The 22077-nt window shown below is 42.5% G+C and overlaps 1 pseudogene across 1 annotated transcript in view; it reads left to right on the plus strand.

Annotated features, from left to right (window-relative positions):
• Positions 1 to 6434: 6434 nt before the first annotated feature.
• Positions 6435 to 22077, plus strand: part of LOC147464011 (protein NDH-DEPENDENT CYCLIC ELECTRON FLOW 5-like) — a 59780-nt pseudogene continuing 44137 nt past the window's right edge. Inside the window, exon 1 of the transcript XR_015185556.1 lies at positions 6435 to 7138. The product of XR_015185556.1 is annotated as a protein NDH-DEPENDENT CYCLIC ELECTRON FLOW 5-like (transcript). The remainder of the gene's footprint in view (positions 7139 to 22077) is intronic.

Genomic DNA, 22077 nt, shown 5'->3' on the forward strand with positions numbered 1-22077 from the left:
TGGGAGCAGGCTAAAACAATTGATATTTATGGACCACACATCCCAAATTAGGGTCACTTCAAGATATCAAGTGTTTATGTCTTTAAACAAAAGGAGATACATATGTTATTGTAGTTCCTGATAAGTTTTACAACAACTTCATCAAGATGGTAGAGGATGAGGTTAAACATACTAAATATAAGGTCTACTCTATTAAGCACTAGATGTCAAACAAGAAAAAGGAAGTGGATTCAAAACAAACTCATCGTTTGGGAGCATGAACAATGAAAGGGGATCACCCAAAATTTTATGAAAATAGATGAAAGTGGGGATTTTATCCCAAAATACTAAATTGATGGAGGAAAAAATAACTTCAATAAGAAAAAACAAGGTGACAATCAAACCAACCAAGGGTCACACAAATCTCACAACTCAATACCACCTTATTCAAAGATATGGGGATGTGAACTTTAAACCATTAGAGAATCAAACTAGACCATGCAAGAAGAGTTAAACTTGCAAATATTTAAAATGGTGAAAGCCTAGGGGATTCACCATGGAAAACTTACCACACCACGTAAGTGCAGGGGAGGTTTTTTTTTTTAATACAAGTTACATAAGCGTATAAGTTAGGGGCAGGTCCCAATACTTTATCTCCCAAGCTTAAAAATAAGGGAGGGGGGACCTGACCCGGGTTAATGACTAGTAACGATTGGTCACCGTTGTGCACTAGAACTCAGATGAATTTAAGGGAAGTTTTTTTTTCAAGTCACACATCAATTTTGCATCAAGCCGGTCTAGATAAGGGCTAATTTGTAGTAGGTCAAGGGTTGATCTTCACCAGCTTTGGATGGGTCATAATTGGAGGAGTAGCCAGAATGCATGCTGATCGGGCACATAGATTGAAAGTCAAACTAAGACATGTTGAGGGTACATCTAGTTATCAACAGAAGTGGTTTCTTAGTACGTTGCCAGTCACTATGCTACACACTCTTTGACTAATTTTACTTAGTTAGATCATGCGAGACCTAAATTTTATATGTAAGATAGAGGTATGATAATGTATTCATTGATTGTCGTATAAGCATAAAAAGGGGGGTCATATTCCCTAATATGAGTCATATATAGGGGTTTTATCAAAGTTGTCCGCTCGCAGGTGGCACCCGTTTTTGTATATAGAGTGAATCCCCTGAGGGTTAAAGAAATACAATGGGACTTGGGATCTTTACGATCATCTAAATGGTTTTAACCAAGTATTAATAGCAAAAAGAGTGTATGACTTTTATGCACACAAAAAAAAATGCCGTCTAAACAAGAAGCTTTACACAAGTTTTTGTATCATGAAACACAGTGCATTAGAAGCATGTATGCTTGACGTGGTGGATTTGGGAGACAATTGTGAGATTTATGGAGAGGATGACCAAGAAATAGAGATGAGAATGAATAGAATGATAATTTCCATACCTACCCAAAAGGGGCCGACAATAACCCCTCCCATGGCTAACTACAAGGAGATGATCAAGAAGAGAAATCAGATGATAGAAAGTCTTTAGAGACAATAAGGGGAAAATGGACTAGTCATGATATGCATGAGAGCTAATATAGGCCTAAATATGATAGGAATGTGCAATATTTTCCATGAGACCACAAGGACAATTGGCATATAGGTATCCACCTACTATTTTATCAAATGCCAAAGCCTATTGCAGGGATAAAGAGACCTCAAGCTATTTTAGGACATCAACCTCCTTCTTTGAGTGGAAATTTTATGCCTATAAAGTTGACGCAACCCAAAGAGCAAGGAGAGGAGCAAGAAATAGTTCCAATTACTCCCTACAATGATGGTAGCTCTTCAATGCCTATGGAGGAAGGATGGTACATACTAGTACCTACTAAGGACCAACCTTGCTATGTAAGGCTAAGTGGTAAGTCCAATCCATTTCATAGCAAATGGTGGAGCGAGAGCTCTAGTTGCAAAACCACAGCCTAAATAGAAGGCTAGTGGGTTTTCATACCTATCAAGCTCACAACCATTGAAAGAACAAATGCTCCTATGATTTACTATCAAGATTGTGGTAGAAGGCATGTCATTTTCAAAGTATTACCCCCAAAAACCTATAAAAACTTGAAAGAAAAAGGCTTTAAGCTTGGTAGAAATGGTTCCATCTAGTTCAATAAAAACCCTAAGGGAAGGGTTGTTGGGGGTGTGGGGTTTGTCCTATACACTGACATCTACATGAAAACACTACCTTCGTGTGCTCTATATTGTATCTTGGTGTGTGTACCATCCCTTAGTCAATCATAGTAATATGCATGAACACACTTAGGATCAACAAGGCATTTTTTTCCCTCATTAGGAGGTCTCATTCCCATCTTCTATTATATGCCCATCATTCTAGGGTAAGCTTTATCTTTGTATTAGCACACTCAATAATACTACTTATTGTGACGTGTGCTCTTGAACTTCTACTTCATCTTGTCCATCTTTGCATGCATTTGTGCAACCATATTAACAAAGATTGGTATCAAAATGGGCTTCAACATTCAAGGGAGGATTTTCAACACCCTTTCCATTGATGTTCTCCAATTGGTGATTTTGAGTGAGTGTTTACAGGGTGACATAATCTTTGGGACAATTCTTTGATCTTGTCACAATTTTGATTTGAGGTCATTTCGGCCTTCATTTCCACTATTGAAAATATTGTGCATGCAATTTCATTCTTTTGTGAAGGTTTTAACAATTCACATTCCTCCAAAACTAGAACTTTATAGTCTTCAGCGGGTTGTGCTATATAGCACATTCTTTTGTGAAGGTTTTAACAATTCACATTCCTCCAAAAATAGAAATTTATAGTCTTCGGTGGGTTGTGCTATATAGCACATGTTATTTTTGTGTAGTTTTTCCTCTACACGCAACACACTAGCCATGTTTAACAAGGGGGCTAACAACAATGATGTTTTTCGCATGCTTTTTGCTGAGGAAAAATCAAATGGAGACAACTACCCACTTTTGGCATGCATGATGAAACGTGTTCTTATTGCAAAGGGTGTTTGGAACATTGTGCAAGGTTATGATGTAAGACCAGGTTCTATGGATACACATTCTACAAATGATCGTGCGGGTTCTAGAAGTTCTTTTACTTAGTTGTGTTGTTTAATGCTAAAAAGGAACATTGAGATGATAAGGATGTGCAAATTCTTGTGCATTTATTGCATGTTCTCTTCAACATTCCATTACTCTATACATTTTTTCATCATAAACAACAAAGCAAGCATGGGATAGACTAGCTTTTCTATATGCAGGGTCAAATTTGACCAAAATGGCTTACCTACATAAAGACATGTAGTCCAAGGTTATGTATGAGGAGGATGACATGGATGTATTTCTTGTAGAGACTAAAGCTCCCAATGAAACTTAATTTCCATTGGTGACATGTTCCTGATAGTTCTCTTGTGCATACAATTCTTGATGCTTTGTCAGATTCTTATCAGACTTTTGCCTTCACCTTTAGGCTTGTGATAGAGAGGAAACTTGATGATGTGAATTTCGATGTCCTTGTCTCTATGTTGATGCAAGGGGCCCAATTAAATTAAAATATGACTAAGCAACGTATTATTTAATAGTCATTTGTGTCTGCACACCATAAGAAAATGTTGTTGTTTCCACTTCCAAAGCTTCTACTGGTAATAGCCTGCCCCCACATATGTTGTTTCTTCAAACAGAAATAGGTATGAGAAGTTTGGCAATAGAGGCAAGAAGAAGTTGAAACATTACCGTAGGATAAATGATCATTTCATCAAGCAATGTTTTAAAGCATAAGGCTACAAAGGTTTGAAAGAAAAAGGCAAGCGCTTCTTCCAATGCAGATTTAGAAAATCTTTTACAAGATGTAAAACGGGCTTTTTTGTGTGCAATGTTAATATGACCTATGTGTTTATGATGCATGTATCGCAAAATTATGGATTATATACTCTACTCTGCAATGGTGTAAGTAAGCACATTAAACCTCATTGTGATTTGTTCACTTCTCTTGAGACAGTTTTCGGTGAAAAATATTGTCATGTGTGCAATAATGCCTCTTATCCCATCAAGGGAGTTGGGAATATTGTGCTTACTAATGCAGGTGGTAGCTCTTGGATGCTTTGTATGCATCTGGGATAAAAAAGACCCTTTTGTCTGAATCTACACTTGGAAAACTTGGTCTTGTTGTCAATTTTGTGAATGACCAATGTAATGTGCATGATCCCAATTTTGGTGATACTATTGTGTATCTAGTACTTTATTTTCTATGTTCTACAAGCTCAATGCTTACATCTGAAAGTTGGAAGTTTACCGCGTTTGCAAAAATCTGAGATGGTTGCTTTGCTGCCCCCTCTTGAGCCACCATTGAAACATGTATGAGCAATCCTTCCTAAGGATAGTTTTGTACTGGCTACTCACAAATTTTAGCTTGCCCATAATGACATTTTTGGCCCGATGCATAGTTCGTCTTTTACAAATCATTTTTATTTCATGAGTTTTATTGATGATTACTCCATACATGCATGGATGTATTTGCTTAAGGAAAAGGCAAAAGTGTTTGCATGCTTAAATAAATTTTTGTTTATGGCTGTAAATGTATTTTATTGTAGTGTGGGCATCCTTCGTCTTGATCGAGGGGAGAATATATGCTAAATAATTCAATGCATTTCTTGCAAGTCATGGGATAAACGCCTATGTACAAAGCATTATGCTCCTCAACAAAATGGTGTTGATAAGAGGGAAAACATTTCATTTATAGAGATGACATGATGCATAATCAAGAGCCAAGCTTTGCCACATCTATTTTGGCTTGAGGCTATCATGTGCACTATTTATGTACTACACAAGAGTCCCACTAAAGCATTGCCATCGATCACTCCATGCCTGGCATGGCAAGAAATCATCTATTGGACACTTGTGTGTCTTTGTTTACTTGGCTTATGCTTTGGTGACTCAGGAACAATGCTAAAAATTGGATGATAAGGCTTCGAAATGTATTTTTGTTGGTTATAGTTCAGAAAGCAAAAGTTACAGGTTATATCATTCACAAACAAAGCATAACGTGATTAGTTGAAATCTATTTTTTGTGGACAATGCAGTTCAATCGTTGTTAGCATGTACCAAGGAGACATATATGAGCTCACAAAATGCATACCATACGTTGTTGCATCTATTCAATGGTGGGAGTATGAATATAAGTCCTAATGAAGCACTTGTAGAGCCTATGTAGGTTTTAAATGATGTTACAAATCAGCTAGTTTTCAATGTAGATTTACAAGATGTAATTGATGATGATAGGGATAAAAATGAGTAGGCTAGAGGGAGGAAGAACCTGTCATTTGACGAAGCACAAAAAATGGAAAATTGGTTGGATGCAATGCAATTTGAGTATGATGCTATTGTGAAGAATGGCACATGGTCTTTGTGTGACTTACCCCTAGCAAAAAAGCCATTGCTATAAGTGGATCTTTAAGTAAAAAAGTAAGCATGATGGTAGTGTTGATCACTATAAGGCTAAATCATGACAAAAGGGTGTGCTCAAGGGAGCATTGATTTTGATGAGACTTTTGCTCCCACTTGTCGTATGACAACCATTAGTAGCATTTGAGCATTGGCGGCTCATAATGGTTGGAATGTACATCAAATAGACATAAAGACTACATTTTTGAATGATGATTTGCATGAGGAAGTGCAAGTAGCATAGCCTCGAGGTTTTGTTCAAAAGGAACAAAACAAGGTGTGCATGCTTAAGAAGATTTTGTATGGCTCAAAGCAAGCTCCACATGCTTGGTATAAAAAGAGTCATTCTTACTTGGCTATACATGGTTTTTAGAATAGTCCAACTCAAAAAACTTTGGGTCTCAAGTGTTCCGCGGTGATGCATTTCTAATCATTGTGCTGCTCTCACTAATCCATCCTAAATCTATCAATAATAACTTGTAAGTTTACTCAATTTTTTATAACTTGTCTTTGCAATAAGTTTACTCAATTTTCATAACTATGATTTTCAAGAAACACATCAATACCTTGATTTTGAAATTAAATTGCTCATTTACACACCATCACTTTGGTTGTCTATTCTAAAAATTAGATTCACTTTTCCAAAAGCTTAGTGAGCATTATTATGTGCATGTTGAATTCTTCTCCGCTATAAATTGTTTTGCGGTGCTCCAAAGTCGATGAGACGTTAGCTTGGCCTAGGGACCAAAGTCAAAAAAGTATATTTTTCTTGGTTCTGGCGAATCATCAACCAAGATTGTCCACAGACGAGAGTGCCAATCAAAGCTTATGATTAGAGGCTATTCTAGAAGATGCCTTTGACACTCAAGCTCTACTAGACTACTGGGGCTTTTGAAAAGACTCAGACTCAATGTTGGGTAATTTCAAAGCTAAACTTTAATATTTTTAGCTTAATTTTTCACTGAGCACTCCGAGCACGGAGCTCAATTTTTTGTCCACCATACTGACATAAGATCCACTCTGCAAAGTTTTCTTGCTAAAGAATATGAACCAATTACACTCTGCCTTTCCTTGTACAACGTTTTGGTGATCCAGATACTTTTGAAGCTTGCATGGAGGCAATGGCGTCCTCGTTAAAGCCGCCTGCCTGCTCGTTTGTGAAGGTTACTCGAAGATTAGAAAGCAGACAGAGCAAGCTCTATGCAAAATCATTATGGCATCAGCCTTTTGGTCTTCAGTCAAGGCCAAGCAGGATATGTTTACAGGTCGATTGCTCCGCAAGGGGCCTCGAAGAGGTGAAGCCACTTCAAGCTCCAAAGTTGCAGGACAAATTTGGCTCAGAGAATCTGCAATTTTTCGGATGTTGCTGGTAGGACTGTGGCAGAGCTCAAACTGGCATCAGGTACCTCAGTACGCCTACTATTGGCAGAGGCACGGATCACATCTTACAGCTGCCGCCTTTGGCATGGTAGCTGCGAAGAAATGTTGTATACTGATGTGTCAGAAAGCTCCGTCAACGGCATTGATAGAAGTGTACATGGGGCTACTCCTCAGCAGTTTTTTGTAACTGGTGGCATGGCTCCCTCTTTAGCTCACTCTCTTGATCCTCACATTAGCCTTTGCAATAACAATTGGTCAGTACAGTCGGTGGCAGTCGATCCAAAGGAGCACGTTCAGGTGTACATTGTGTATGAGAGAGAGAGAGAGAGAGAGAGAGAGAGAGAGAGAGAGAGAGAGAGAGATTTTTATCGTCTATATGAGGCCAAAGTCGGCCTATTAGTCAAATCAAGTATATATGTGTGTGTCCTCCATCTATCGGGAAAGACAAAACAGTCCAAACTGGTCCCTGGTGTATGATGGGATCTATGTGGAGGGGGATGGAGCTCTAGTACTAGGGATATGTGCATGTCTATATGCTGAGGGTAGTGCATTCATGTAGATGCATCAAGCTGGCTAGCTCCATCCTGTGCTAATAGGGGATATAAAATGTGGTAGATGTCAGCCATCATCTGGGCTCGTCTCTCCGTAGCAGCTGGACGAGAGAGAGAGAGAGAGAGAGAGAGAGAGAGAGAGAGAGAGAGAGAGAGAGAGAGAGAGAATGAATATTCTATTGATATACCAAAAGGCCAATGGCACCAAAACTTACTACCATCATTTGAATGGTACAACCGTGTATAGTAAATAACCGATAAATACATTCTGTATTATACTTGAACTATTTGCCTGTCCCCGAAAATACATATTAAACACTTTTTATTGTTCCTGTCACAAAGTGATGATGTGGCATATCCAACTAGAAAGGAATGGCCAAGGGGACAAGAGAAATTGAACCTAGAAGATGGCCGATGGAGCCTAAGGGGTTAGAGTTTTAAAAGAAAAAAACCTCTTGCAACTTAAATGTCAGGTGCAGCGGAATTGAAATGATGAAGATCTAGGTTTTACACTTCCACCTATCTTTTACTTCTTTTGCTTGCGTTAGTGATTGCTTTTAGCTAGAATGATGTTTCCTTCCTCTTTCCCTGAAGAGAGGGAATGAGAGAGAGAGAGAGAGAGAGAGAGAGAGAGAGAGAGAGAGAGAGAGAGAGAGAGAGAGAGAGAGACCCACTTGGGTCCCAACCAACCCTCTTAAGGGCCCCCCACACGGCTGTCAATGTGGTATTTGCTTTAGATTGCGTAAATGGAATGTACACACATGCATACCTCAAGTGCAAACTCTACTGACTCGAATGGAGAATGTCGCCTCAGTAACTCTTCAAGATGAAGCACCTCCGGGGTTGATTTGGTGCACCTTTCGATCCGTCTCGATGTAGAATTGCTGATGGCCACCAAGGGGTAGATCTGGGGCTGATTTGTGCTCCCGATGTGAGAGAAATGAAGGGCTGAAAACGCAGATCTTGACGATGCCGATGATGGACAGCAATGGAAGCACTCAATGCCGGCGAGGAAATGGCCGAGGAGAGGCTCGATGGGTTGCCGAAGTACCGGACTGCAACGAAGAGGCTAGCGAATGTAGATCCGAGCCGGTTCCGGCGAGGGAAAGGGTTGAAATCTGAAAACGCTGAGGCTGATCTGTTGTAGACTATCACAAATTGTTGGCGTGTCAAGCCACTGAAGAACAGAGCCAACCTACGGACCCCGGCCGAGGGGCTTAAACCCTAAGAAGAAGCAACAGAGGAAGTTTTCACCAACTTACAGGCCCTCGCTAAGTGGGGGCCAAATTAATGAAAGTCTTACCAAATTTGGGACCCCCGTCCGATGGGGCCCAAGTGACCCAAAGACAATCATAATAAAGTCGGACCCACCCACACACGCACAAATAGTCAATTGCATATGAAGCTGATGACGTGGCATGCCTGTACGGATGACTGCAATTTGCGCTGACGTGCTGACGTGGTACTGTATGATTGCCGCAATTCACGTTGACATATTGATGTGGTTCTGCACGGATTGCCGCAATTTATACTGATAGGCTGCCGACGTGGCAGTACGGATTTCTGTGAAACACGCTGATAGCTTTTTGGACTCCATACTTTTGGGACCAGATGCTTTTAGAACTTAAATTCTTTTCATGTAAACTGCTTTTGGGCCTAGTGTCTTTAAATAAGACCCATGGGCTCTCACCCTAACAGTCTACTCGCAGGAGATGTAGAGCAGAGCAAAGCAATGGGAGTTGTACCATGTTGAAGAAATATAAAGAAATACTGAAAGGGGCGCCAGGGTTTGGGACCAGTGCTCTTTTGGGGTGGAACTCCGCTACTCCTCATTGTGCATCTCTTTCAGTTTAGTGTAGTTTGAAGTGCTTAAAGTTGTTTAGTTTGTTCTTTTCCGTTGGCACGTGCTGCCCGTCCAGTTACAGTGGTATCAGAGCTTCAGGCGTGTGCTTTTTTCAAAGCATATCGGTCGTACCAAAGAGCAGACAGAGCAAGATGGCACTTTCTTTTTTTTTGAGAATTTTTTATGAAAAATCTTCGTTGTTGCCCCAGAGTTACTAGCCACCCCCACCCTTAGTCCATCGTGCATCAGGCGCAGTTCCGTCTTCATGGCTCTGGCTTATGGGGCATAAGCCATGAAGAACCCAAGATCACTTGCAAGAGAAGGATCAAAGATTTTTGTTTTGAGCCACTGTTTTTCTTAGAGGCAGTGCCATGAAGTGGTGGATATCTATAGCTACCAAGCCGCACACTTCAAGGACTTGGCAAGCTTCAAGAAAACTTTTGGCCGAAGTTACATGCCTTCAAACATTTTCCTTCGGAGTGCAGCTTCTAGCAGAGTGGGGTAGCCTGAAATGCTTGCCACGAAAACCCTAGCAGATTACAACTTGAAATTTCTTGACATCTCTCAGCAGGTGCTCTTCTCAAGCCGATAACCTTGGAGGCCCAGTGTGATTGCTATATCTTGGGACTATCATCACCGCTACAAGAACACTGTCTGATCAAGCTAGTTTCGATCATTCAAGAGCTTTTGGACCATGCTGCGGTTGGTGTCACAAGACGGGCACCACGTGCCAATAGAAAAGAGCAGACTGAACAAACTTTTAGCACTTCAATAACAACTGAACTGAAAGAGAGAGTCGACACGCGACACGGAGTGGCGAAATTCCACCCCAGAGAGTATTGGCCCCAAACCTTGGCGCCCCTTTCGGTATTTCTTTATATTGCATCATCAAAGTACAAGCCGGTACTCCAGACTCTGCACCTTCTCCAGGAAGCATGCAAGAGAATGAGCCCTAACCTCATATTTAAAGGCCCTAGGCCCAAAAGCAGTTTATAGTAAAAAGCCTTCAAACTCAAAAGCATCTGGTCCAAAAGCAAAGCCAAAAAGAGCGTAAATCACGGAAATCCGTACAGCCTGGCACGTCATCAGCTAGCGCAAAACGCGGAAATCCGTACAGCTTGCCACGTCATCATGCCAACGCAATCTTCAAAAATATGCCACGTCATCAATTTTTGCGTGTATGTGTGCAGGTCCTGCTTTATTTTAATCCTGTCACTTGGGGCTCCATCGAATGGCGTCCCCATAAGTCGGTAGGACTTCTTCTGTTACTTGTTCTTCTTAGGGTTTAGGCCCCTCGGCCGGTAGCTCCGTTCTTCAGTAGGTCGACACCTCAGCAGTTTGTTACAGTTGGCTATAAATTTAGGAAGAAACCTTGTCACGTGACACATCCAACCCTATGTGTCCGTGGACAAGCTACAACATAGCAAGGTTCAGTTCAGTCCAGTCAGAAGTGATCTGGCACTTTTGTGTCTTTGACTTTTGTTCGCAGACCGTGCATGTCAGTCACTTAGTGTAGATGCATATCCTCTGGTTGCACACAGCATGATCATAAGCATTCCCATCAGAATCTGTTAGAATCCTTCAGGGGAATTTTCCAGTGATTTTAGCCTACTTTACCTATTTTTGATATTTTTCACTTATTATTTTTAAGTGACTTTTGTTGGAAAGTAGGTAGGGCAAATCGAGTAAGTTTGTATATAAGCAAACCTAGACTAGCACTTTCTGGCAAAAGAGGCAGCAGGAGCACACGCTCAACAGGCAACTTCTCAGCAGAACCCCAAGCCTAGCGTTTTTGCTCCACAACAACCACCTAGTGTTTTGGACCAGATCAGCCAGCGTTTTTGCACTTCCAGATCCCTGGCGATAGAAGACTCAACAAGAGACCTAGCGTTTTGCAGTTGCAGGCCATCCGGTGACAGCAGAGCCATTTTCAGCCCTAGCGTTTTTTATTTGTAGATCAGCCCCAGCGTTTTGCAGATTTACTACGACGGAACATCAAGAACCATAAGCGTTTTCAGTTTTTAGCCCTTAGACACCGCAGATCAAGTCCCGAACCTCGCTGATCTTGTTAGGAAATAAGACGTAGCTAAATAGATAATTGAGTAGATTACTTAATGGAGAGAGACAGATTTACATACACGAGATTATAGAGTAGAGAGAGAGAGAGAGAGAGAGAGAGAGAGAGAGAGAGTACACACGATATACGTGGTTCACCCAATGTGGGCTACGTCCACGGGAAAGCAGCCACTCAATGGCTTTAGTACTTCAAAACAAGAAGTAATTTACAAAGGGATTATACCCCTAATGGAGCTCTCGCCTTGCTTCACTCTCACCACCTCACACTCACCTTGTTGCATCAACTTCACACTATGAAATGTGTGTAGAAATGGCCTTCTTTTATAGGCCAAAAGGGCTGCTCTCTCTTATGAGAGACAGCCATGTGTAGCCGCCCTTGTGCGAATAAGTCCAAATCGGACCCTCCAATCCGCCCATGTGTGGCCGTCCTTGAGAAGACAAGTCCGCTTTTGAATTCGGCCACTGGCCATTGAATTCGGCCATCGGCCACCGGCCATCGGCCATTGACTACCGGCCACCGGCCAACCGACCGGTTGTTTTCCGACCACTTTCCGGCCGCCGTCCGGCCATAATATTCCGGCGAAGAATATTCCTTTAAAGTTGCCCCCGATTCTTGTTCGTGAAAATTTTGGTTTCCGGTGAGTGATTTTCCTTCACGCACGATGGCTTCTCCTCATAATGGGGGCCTTACAAATGTGCACTTTTACCACAGAAAATTACAAAGGGTAAATCAGGCTCCATACTTAACAATCTCCCACTTGGAGACTGATCTCCAAACCAAACCTGTGACTGCTTTCCATTTTGGCTTCTTATCCTTGAATGCCGATTGAAGATGAGCAAAAGCTCAACTTCTCCTTGTTGACCACCTTTGTAAACATGTCTGCAGGATTTTCACTTGTATGCACCTTTCCTAGCTTTAGTTGTCCCTCTTCCAAAAGAGTGCGTATGGAGTGATATCTCACCTCAATGTGCTTTGTCCTTGAATGAAAGGCTGAGTTCTTCGCAAGATGGATAGCGCTTTGGCTATCACTGTACAAGACACAATTGTCTTGTTTGAATCCAAGCTCTTCTAAGAATCTGTGAAGCCACAGAATTTCTTTGCTTGCCTCCGTCATTGCTACATACTCTGCTTCCGTGGTAGAAAGTGAAACCACTTTCTGCAGCTTTGAAGCCCAGCTTACTGCTGTGCCTCCAACCGTGAACACATAGCCAGTAGTGCTCCTTCGAGTATCTTTGTCACCTGCCATATCTGCATCAGCATACCCTTCTAGAAAAATATCAGTTCCTCCAAAATACAAAGCATTTGTTGTTGTCCCTTTAGATACCTAAGTATCCACTTCACAGCTTGCCAATGCTCTTTACCTGGGTTGTCCATGAACCTACTCACAACTCCCACTGCATGTGCAATGTCTGGCCTTGTCCAGACCATAGCATACATTAGAGAACCTACCGCTGCAGCATATGGAACTTTAGACATATAGGCTATCTCCTCTTGTGTCTTTGGACACATATCCTTCGTTAGTTTAAAATGACCAGCCAAAGGTGTAGAAACTGGTTTTGCATTTTGCATTGCAAACCTTTCTAGTACCTTCTTGATGTAATCTTCTTGAGATAGCTTTATTGTTTTCTTCGTCCTGTCCCTTGATATTTTCATACCAAGTATCCTCTTTGCAGCACCTAAATCTTTCATTGAAAAAGATTTGGACAGCTCCTCTTTTAGGTCTTTGATGTCCTGCATGTTAGCACTTGCAATCAACATGTCATCAACATACAACATTAGGATGATGAATTTCCCATCTCCCAAATTCTTCGTGTAGACGCAGTGATCCGAGTTGCATCTTGTGAATCCATGATCCAAATCAAACGTCAAGTACCATTGTCTTGATGCTTGCTTTAAACCATACAAGCTCTTCTTTAATCTGCAAACTATTTTCTCCTTACCTTTTACTTCATACCCCTTTGGTTGAAGCATGTAGATTTCCTCCTCTAAGTCACCGTGAGGGAATGCCGTATTTACATCCATTTGCTCGAGATTTAGATCATGAGCAGCCACAAGGCTTAAGACAAGCCTAATTGAGTTCATTTTTACAACAGGAGAAAATATTTCATTGAAGTCAATACCTTTCTTTTGAGAAAAACCTTTTACCACAAGCCTAGACTTGTACCTTTTCTTCCCACCTTCTTCTTCCTTTATCTTGTACACCCATTTGTTTTGAAGTGCCCGCTTACCTTTAGGCAACTCAACTAACTCTCATGTTTGGTTGTGATGTAGTGAGTCCATCTCCACTTGCATGCTCTTCGTCCATTCTTCTTTGGATTCATGTTGCATAGCTTCTTCATATGATTCCGGCTCTCCAGAATCTGAGATCAAGAGATGGTTGAAGGAAGGAACAAACCTTTCTGGAGGTCTACTTGCTTTTGTAGATCTTCGGGGAATAGGTTGAGGCTCCTCATTTGGTTGACGTTGTTGCACATTATCACCGTTTGCAGTCCTTGAGTCTTCACCGTCCTCAAGCTCCATGTACTCATCACCTGTTTCTTTTGTTTGTTTTCTTTCCAAGTAATCTTTGTACATATTTTGTTCGTTAAAAATTACATCCCTACTCCTTAAGATTTTACCATCTTCAGGATTCCATAGGCGATACCCAAAGTCTCCTTCTCCATAGCCAATGAAGAAACACTTTTTGGACTTTGCATCTAACTTTGATCTTAGGCTTCTATTTATGTGCATGAAAGCCTCACACCCAAACACTTTGAGAAATGCATAATTCACCGATTTACCTGTCCATGCCTCTTCTGGAACTCCCCCATCCAATGCCGTTGAGGGTGACCGATTGATTAAGTACACAGACGTACTTACAGCTTCTACCCAAAGCTCAAGCGGTAGGCCTGCATGTAGCCGCATGCTTCGTGCTCGTTCCATGATTGTCCTGTTCATCCTTTCCGAAATCCCATTTTGTTGAGGTGTCCTTGGGGTTGTCCTTTGCCTCCGAATGCCATTGCTAGCACAAAAGCTTTCAAAAGCTTGGCTGCAATATTCGCCTCCATTGTCGGATCTGAGGCATTTAACCTTGGTACTTGTTTCATTCTCCACAAAGGCTTTCCACCTTTGAAATATGGAAAATACATCGGATTTATTCTTCATGACATAAACCCATGTTTTTCTAGTCGCATCGTCTATGAATGTTACATAGTACAATGAGCCACCAAGTGATGGTGTACTTGCAGGACCCCAAACATCAGAATGAACCAACTCAAGTTTTTTATTTTTTCTTTCATTTCCTGATTTTTGAAATTTTACCCTCTTTTGTTTACCATAAACACAATCTTCACAGAACTCTAAGTCCACTTCTTTCAAACCTGGTAGAAGCTTCTTTGTTTGAAGGATTTGCATTCCTTTGGCACTCATATGCCCAAGTCGGTAGTGCCACACCGCACTGTCAACTTCTGTAGTTGCTACACAAGCTGAAGGTTGCGTGCTAACAGTACACAAGTAAAGTGTACCGACTTTTTCACCCTTGGCAACCACCAAAGATCCCTTTGAGATCTTCCACCGTTTGTTTCCGAATGCAATGTTGTGACCTTCATCGTCCAATTGTCCTGTAGAGATCAAATTTTTGCGAAGAGAAGGAACATGCCTAACATCTTTAAGCTTCCATTCATTTCCATTAGCAGTTTTGACAGAAACTGTACCTTTGCCGACAATCTCACAAGCTTCATCATCTCCCAAGTATACATACCCAAAATTACCTTTAGTGTAGTCTTGGAAATGTTGCTTGTGTGGTGTCGCATGGAATGAAGCCCCGGAATCTACTATCCAGGAATTAGACACATTGTCTAATGAGAGAATTAGAGCATCTTGCTCTACTTTACCTGCCACATTGGCCTCCGATGTTGGCTTGTTGTCTTGAGACTCTGTCTCCTTCTTCTTCTTGGACCAGCAATCCTTCTTGACGTGGCCTTTCTTGCCGCAGTTCCAACATTCAAGAATTGACTTTGTGCGTGACTTGCTCCGCCTTGAGCGATCACGACCCTTTTGGTTTTTGAACCTCTCCTTAAGCCTTCCTCTTGTTTCCACTGATAGTGCAGCACTTGATGATTCTCCTGTGCTTCTCCTTCGCATTTCCTCGCTTAGGAGAACACCCACAACATCATCAAACTTAAGAGTACTTGTGCCAGAGATAGAATTACTTACAGCCATCACAAGGCTGTCCCAACTATCTGGTAGAGATGATAGTATAAGGAGAGCTCGCACTTCGTCATCGAAATTGATTTTCACTGATCGAAGTTGACTTATGTTTGTGTTAAAGTCATTTAGGTGTTCTGCAACTGAACCATTCTTTGCCATCTTTAGATTGAACAAGCGCTTCATAAGAAATACCTTATTGGATGCCGATGGTTTCTCGTAGAAGTCGTCAAGTGACTTCATCAAGTCCTCCGTGGTCTTCATCTCCGAAACATTGAAGGCCACCGTTGACGCCAAGCTTAACCGGATTGTTCCTAGTGCCTTTCGATCAAGGACAATCCATGCTTCATCTGTCATTGTTGCGGGCTTCTTCGCAAGACCACTTAGTGGCAAATAGAGGTCCTTCTGGTAGAGATAGTCTTCAATCTGCATCTTCCAATGTTGGTAGTTTTTGTCGTTGAACTTCTCAATCTTGAGCTTCCCTTTCTCCGCCATAACTCCCACTCAATTCAAGGAAATCTTTCCTTGAGATAATTTAGCTACGAGCAAACCTTGCTCTGATACCAGTTGTTAGGAAATAAGACGTAGCTAAATAGATAATTGAGTAGATTACTTAATGGAGAGAGACAGATTTACATACACGAGATTATAGAGTAGAGAGAGAGAGAGAGAGAGAGAGAGAGAGAGAGAGTACACACGATATACGTGGTTCACCCAATGTGGGCTACGTCCACGGGAAAGCAGCCACTCAATGGCTTTAGTACTTCAAAACAAGAAGTAATTTACAAAGGGATTATACCCTTAATGGAGCTCCCGCCTTGCTTCACTCTCACCACCTCACACTCACCTTGTTGCATCAACTTCACACTATGAAATGTGTGTAGAAATGGCCTCCTTTTATAGACCAAAAGGGTTGCCCTCTCTTATGAGAGACAGCCATGTGTAGCTGCCCTTGTGCGAATAAGTCCAAATCGGACCCTCCAATCCGCCCATGTGTGGCCGCCCTTGAGAAGACAAGTCCGCTCTTGAATTCGGCCACCGGCCACCGGCCATTGACTTCCGACCACCGGCCATCGGCCATTGACTACCGGCCACTGGCCAACCGACCGATTGTTTTCCGACCACTTTCCGGCCGCCGTCCGGCCATAATATTCCGGCGAAGAATATTCCTTTAAAGTTGCCCCTGATTCTTGTTCGTGAAAATTTTGGTTTCCGGTGAGTGATTTTCCTTCACTCACGATGGCTTCTCCTCATAATGGGGGCCTTACAAATGTGCACTTTTACCACAGAAAATTACAAAGGGTAAATCAGGCTCCATACTTAACAGATCTCACCTTCCCGCATCAATTCCTTGCCGCACGGTCAGTTTCCGCAAGGTTTACAGTGTCAGCCCGGAAAATGCAGATTTCAGCATCTGCGTTTTCACAACGTCGTTGTTGCATCGTCGCCATCGACATCATCACCAACATAGAGTCAGAATTCAACAGATAGAAGATTTGTAGATTTCAGCCCTTAGCGTTTTCAGATTTCAGCCCGTCTCGTCGTCGTCCTCATCGTCGGCAAGTCCAAGCATTGTAGAGATTTGTGCAATCATAAGTAGACCGCTCTCGCCATAGAGAGTGGAGCCTTCGGAGGAGGGTTTTACAACGTCCCTAGTGTCGTATTTCTCTTCGCTCTCTATCTCTGAGTCTCATACACTTTCACGCACAGTGTCCATTCACTTTGTTTGTGATCATTGCACTCTCTCACTAAAGGAACGGAAGGCTCTCCCTTCCGTAAGTAAAAGGAATCTATAAGCACAGTTCGGAGCACTCATATTGAGCAAAGTTCAAACATTCATTCCGCTATACCTAACATTGGTATCAGAGCTTTGACAGTGTTATGTATCACTCAAGGAAAGAACCACAAGAATCACAAGAATTTTTTTTTTGCTTGTTGCGGTCGCATGAACCCAAGTTTGCTTGGGCGTGTCGATTCCTAATCGTGTTTTTGAAGAGTGACAAGAATCCCAAGAAAGAAGGGCTTGTCCAGCCTCCCCTTGTGCCTCTTTTCACTCATCGAGAGCGGACCGTGCACTTAGCGGCCGGCCAATCGATATAAGGTTGGAAAAAGCAACCTTGGTGTGAGCGCAAGGCCGCCAAGGGGTGCGCCCGCGGAAAAGAGCAGAACTCGGGTGAAGAGAAGATCCTTCTCTAACACAGATTGCATGCGAAAGAAGCACCCAAGAACCTCAAGAACCGCAAGAACCTCAAGACACTCAAGCACCCAAGCACCCAAGACTCCCAAGAACCCAAGTTCCCCGTGAACTTAAGAACCCAAGACCACAAGAACCCACAAGAACCCAAGACTTCAGTGGATGGTCATCACTCGAAGCGGAATGGATACTTCGCTGGGAGGTGATGAGCATGAGAGAGGCGAAGAAGAATTTTTTCCCTCTAGGAGGTTTTTCCGACCCTCCCTCTTCCCCATCCACACCAAGGATTGCACTAACTCCTATGGAGGAGTTGGAGCAGATGTTTATGGACAGGAAGTTAGAACGCGAAGCAAGAAGAGCAGAAAGAAAAGCAGAAATGAAGCGTGAACACGAAGAAAGAATGGCAGCCATAGCGCGTGAGCGCGAGCAAGCACGCTTGGAAGCCAAAGTAAGCAAACCAAATTGGATCGTGAGTGCGACGGAAGACAAGCAGAAAACAAAGAAAGACAAGCCGAATTTGATCGCGAGAAGAAAGCAAGAAAGGCAATGAACGACCGACACATGGAAGAGATGTTGCGACTATTTTCTCAAGTGCAGGCGCACTTTGCACAGAATCAGGAGAAGGAGACTCTCTCAGTCTCTTCTTCTCCAAACCATGACACACATGATTTGCATGATGATGATTTGAATGACAATGATAAGCATGATGATTTGGATGACAATGACAAGCATGATGATTTGCATGAAGATGATGTGATTGTTCACAAGGATGATGTGTTAGTTGATACTGTTTCTAGCGAAGCTAACCTCGTTGCAGATTCAATCAGTCACGAAGAACCGATCGTGGCTCTCGAGCCTAGGTCCCAAGAACCTCTTCAAGAAGAACCGATCTTGGCTCTCGAGCCTAGGTCCAAAGAACCCTCACAGGAAGTACTATGTGTTCGCATGATTGGTCAACATGCATTGTTCGAGTGTTTCATTCGCGATCGTTTCCTGTATTTTCGTCAGCATCTTTATGTGATCCCTTTTCCTAGGCATGACATATTGTATGTTGAGCACGTTTCACTCATGGATGAGCAAGGATGTATGCAGATTTTTCATGAAAAGCTGAAACGTATGTATGTAAGGAAGTCACATTCCATGTCTCTTCCTTGGCATGACACATTCATAGAAAGAGCACATGAAAGTATGAGCACCAAGCATGGGCATTTCCGTTGTGAATTGCCACAGTTGATTTCTTTAGATCAAAAGAGACAGATTCGATCTCATTGTTTGCGTGTGTGTGGTGAACGGTTTGGCACTCCGTCTATTTGTTCATCTACATTGCATGCACAGTCTTTGAGGAAGACAAGATTTTTTCCACTCACTGTACATGGAATAGGTATGTTCATGGTTTTGTGTTGGAAATGGGTTCAAGAATTTTCAGCCATGGAGATTCTTGAAGAAGAAAGAAGCATGACACTCGACGAAGTTGAAGCATCGAAGGAGCCACAAAAGACTGTCGCTTTCGGCGCGGCCCAAAGAAGCAAGCGTTGCAGACCTTTATGAAGTTCAAGTACCGCATGACCCACACATCAGAGTGGGCCTGCGAAGAGTCTCTTCCAGGATTCCGGATACTATTGGCAATCTCCCTCGACGCCATACAGTTCGGTACCAGTACCTCACTTTGAAAAGGAGGGGATGTCACGTGACACATCCAACCCTATGTGTCCGTGGACAAGCTACAACATAGCAAGAGTTCAGTTCAGTCCAGTCAGTCGAGATTAGCAAGTGATCTGACACTTTTGTGAGTTTGTTCGCAGACCGTGCATGTCCAGTCACTTAGTGTAGATGCATATCCTCTGGTTGCACACAGCATGATCACAAGCATTCCCATCAGAATCCATCAGGGGAAGTGATTTTAGCCTATTTTACCTATTTTTGACATTTTTCACTTATTATTTTTAAGTGACTTTTGTTGGAAAGTAGGTAGGGAAAATCGAGTAAGTTTGTATATAAGCAAACCTAGACTAGCACTTTTTGGCAGAAGAGGCAGCATGAGCACACGCTCAATAGGCAGCTTCTCAGCAGAACCCCAAGCCTAGCGTTTTTGCTCCACAGCAACCACCTAGCGTTTTGGACCAGATCAGCCAGCGTTTTTGCACTTGCAGATCCCTGGCGACAGAAGACTCAACAAAAGACCTAGCGTTTTGCAGTTGCAGGCCATCCGGCGACAACAGAGCCATTTTCAGCCCTAGCGTTTTTTATTTGCAGATCAGTCCTAGCGTTTTGCAGATTTACCGCGACGGAACATCAAGAACCATAAGCATTTTCAGTTTTTAGCCCTTAGACACCGCCGATCAAGTCCCGAACCTCGTAGACCTCACCTTCCCGCAGTAGTTCCTCGCTGTAAGGTGCAGCGGAATGAATGTTGTATTTTCTCAAGATTAGTGATCTTTATTGCTCAAGGTTCCTTTTAGTTCTTAGGGAAAGAGAGAGCTTTCTGGCTTATGGAGAGTGCTATGATCACGAACAAAGTGAGTGGATATTGTGCGTGCAAGTGAATGAGACTGAGAGAAGGAGAGAGAAGAGATACGACACAGAGAGGTTGTAAAACCCTCCTCCGAAGGCCCCACTCTCGTCGGCGAGAGTGGTCTACTTGATTGCACAAAAATGTACAATGCGAATGCAATGGACTGATGCAATGGGACTATGCCGATGACGACGACGGTGATGACGACGGCGACTTAGGCTGAAATGTGTGACTTTCTTGGTGGCTAAAAATGACTGTTTCTCGCTGTTTTAATGGCTGAAAAAATGACTGTTTTGTCGGGGTCGAAAAGATGATGAAAAACGTTGCTGTCATCTGCTCTTTGGCTGCGTTTTTGGGGAAAAATTCCTTGCTGAAAAACGCTGGGACAGCAGAGTTTTTCTTGCTGAAATTTGCAGGTTTTCAAGTGCTTAATAACTCCTTACCCGGCTATGGTGATCTGCTGCAAATTGCTTGATGAAAACGCTGAATTGGCTGAGGTTTGTATGGCGTTAGTAGTTGCTAAAAACGTTGATTTGACCAAGGCGAAAACGCTAGCTCTCACTGCTTGCTGGCGATCTCTGCATGGGAGGAAAAACGCTAAGGCAACCAGAGAAATGGGCAATCGATGATGCGGGGGAAATGGGCCTCACCAAGATGCTTGGAGAGGGTCTTGCTGAGAGAGGGAGGGAACACATGTTGCTTGGTAGCCTGCTGTGCTCCTTGGCTCATCTGCCAATTTGTGCTAACTTGGGTTTGCTTATAAATTAACTTACCCAATTTGCCCTACTGAGTACCCAACAAAAGTCACTTAATAAATAAGTGAAAAATGTTAAATATAGGGAAAAAAAAGGCTAAAGTCATCTGAAAAATCCCCAAACCGACTCTGATGGAAATGCTTATGCTTATGCTTATGCAACGAGAGGATATGCATCTACTCTAAGTGACTGGGCATGCACGGTCTACGAATAGACTCACAAAAGTGCCAGATCACTTCTATCTAACTTGACTGGACTTTGACGGAAACCCTGTTATGGTGTAGCTTGTCCACGGACACATAGGGTTGGGATGTGTCACGTGAAATCCCCTCCTTTTTAAAGTGAGGTACTGGTACCGAGCTGCATGGCTTCCTTGTAGTCTGCCAACAACTCTGGATAATCCTTGAAGAACTCTTCGTCTACCCACACCGCTTCATGGGTTCCTCGATCTTTGAACTTCAAAAAATATTGTCGTACTTGTTTCTTCGAACCATGAAGAAACCGATGCAACAAGACTTGCTCCGGCTCCATGACTTCTACTTCATCGATGATCTCCGGTTCTTCTTCTTCCGAAACGTCCTTTGGAGGTGTTCCGTGAAACACTTTCAACCAAGAAACATGAAAAACGTTGTGCATTGACCATGAGTTAGGCAACTTCAATTTCATTGAACCTCATTAATCTTTTTGATGACTGGAAATGGACTATACATACGAAAAGATAACTTAGGACATTTCTTTCCAACTTGCTTGAGACGCTGTTTCATAATTCGTAGATACATCCAATCTCCTTCCTTGATCGAGACCTCCTGAGGATGCTTGTTAGCCTATCGAGAATAAGATTCTTGAGCCTTGCTTAGCCGAAGCTTCACTCTCTCAGAAATCTCATCCAATGACTGACTCTCAGCATTGGCATCAGGCATTTGACTGACCGATCGAGTCAACAATGACTGGAATCGGCGGCCAAAAGCTGCCTCATACGGAGTTCGACCAATAGCAGAAGAGAATGAATCATTGAGAATAGCCTGTACCAATGGGAGAAAGAGCTCCCATTGAGACTGCTGATCATGAACATAAGACTTCAACACATCAAAAGCCAAATGATTATAAATTTTCGTTTGA

The sequence above is a fragment of the Adiantum capillus-veneris genome, chromosome 2, assembly GCF_014529385.1.
Source record: "Adiantum capillus-veneris isolate H3 chromosome 2, ASM1452938v2, whole genome shotgun sequence".
In the NCBI taxonomy this organism is placed as follows: domain Eukaryota; kingdom Viridiplantae; phylum Streptophyta; class Polypodiopsida; order Polypodiales; family Pteridaceae; genus Adiantum; species Adiantum capillus-veneris.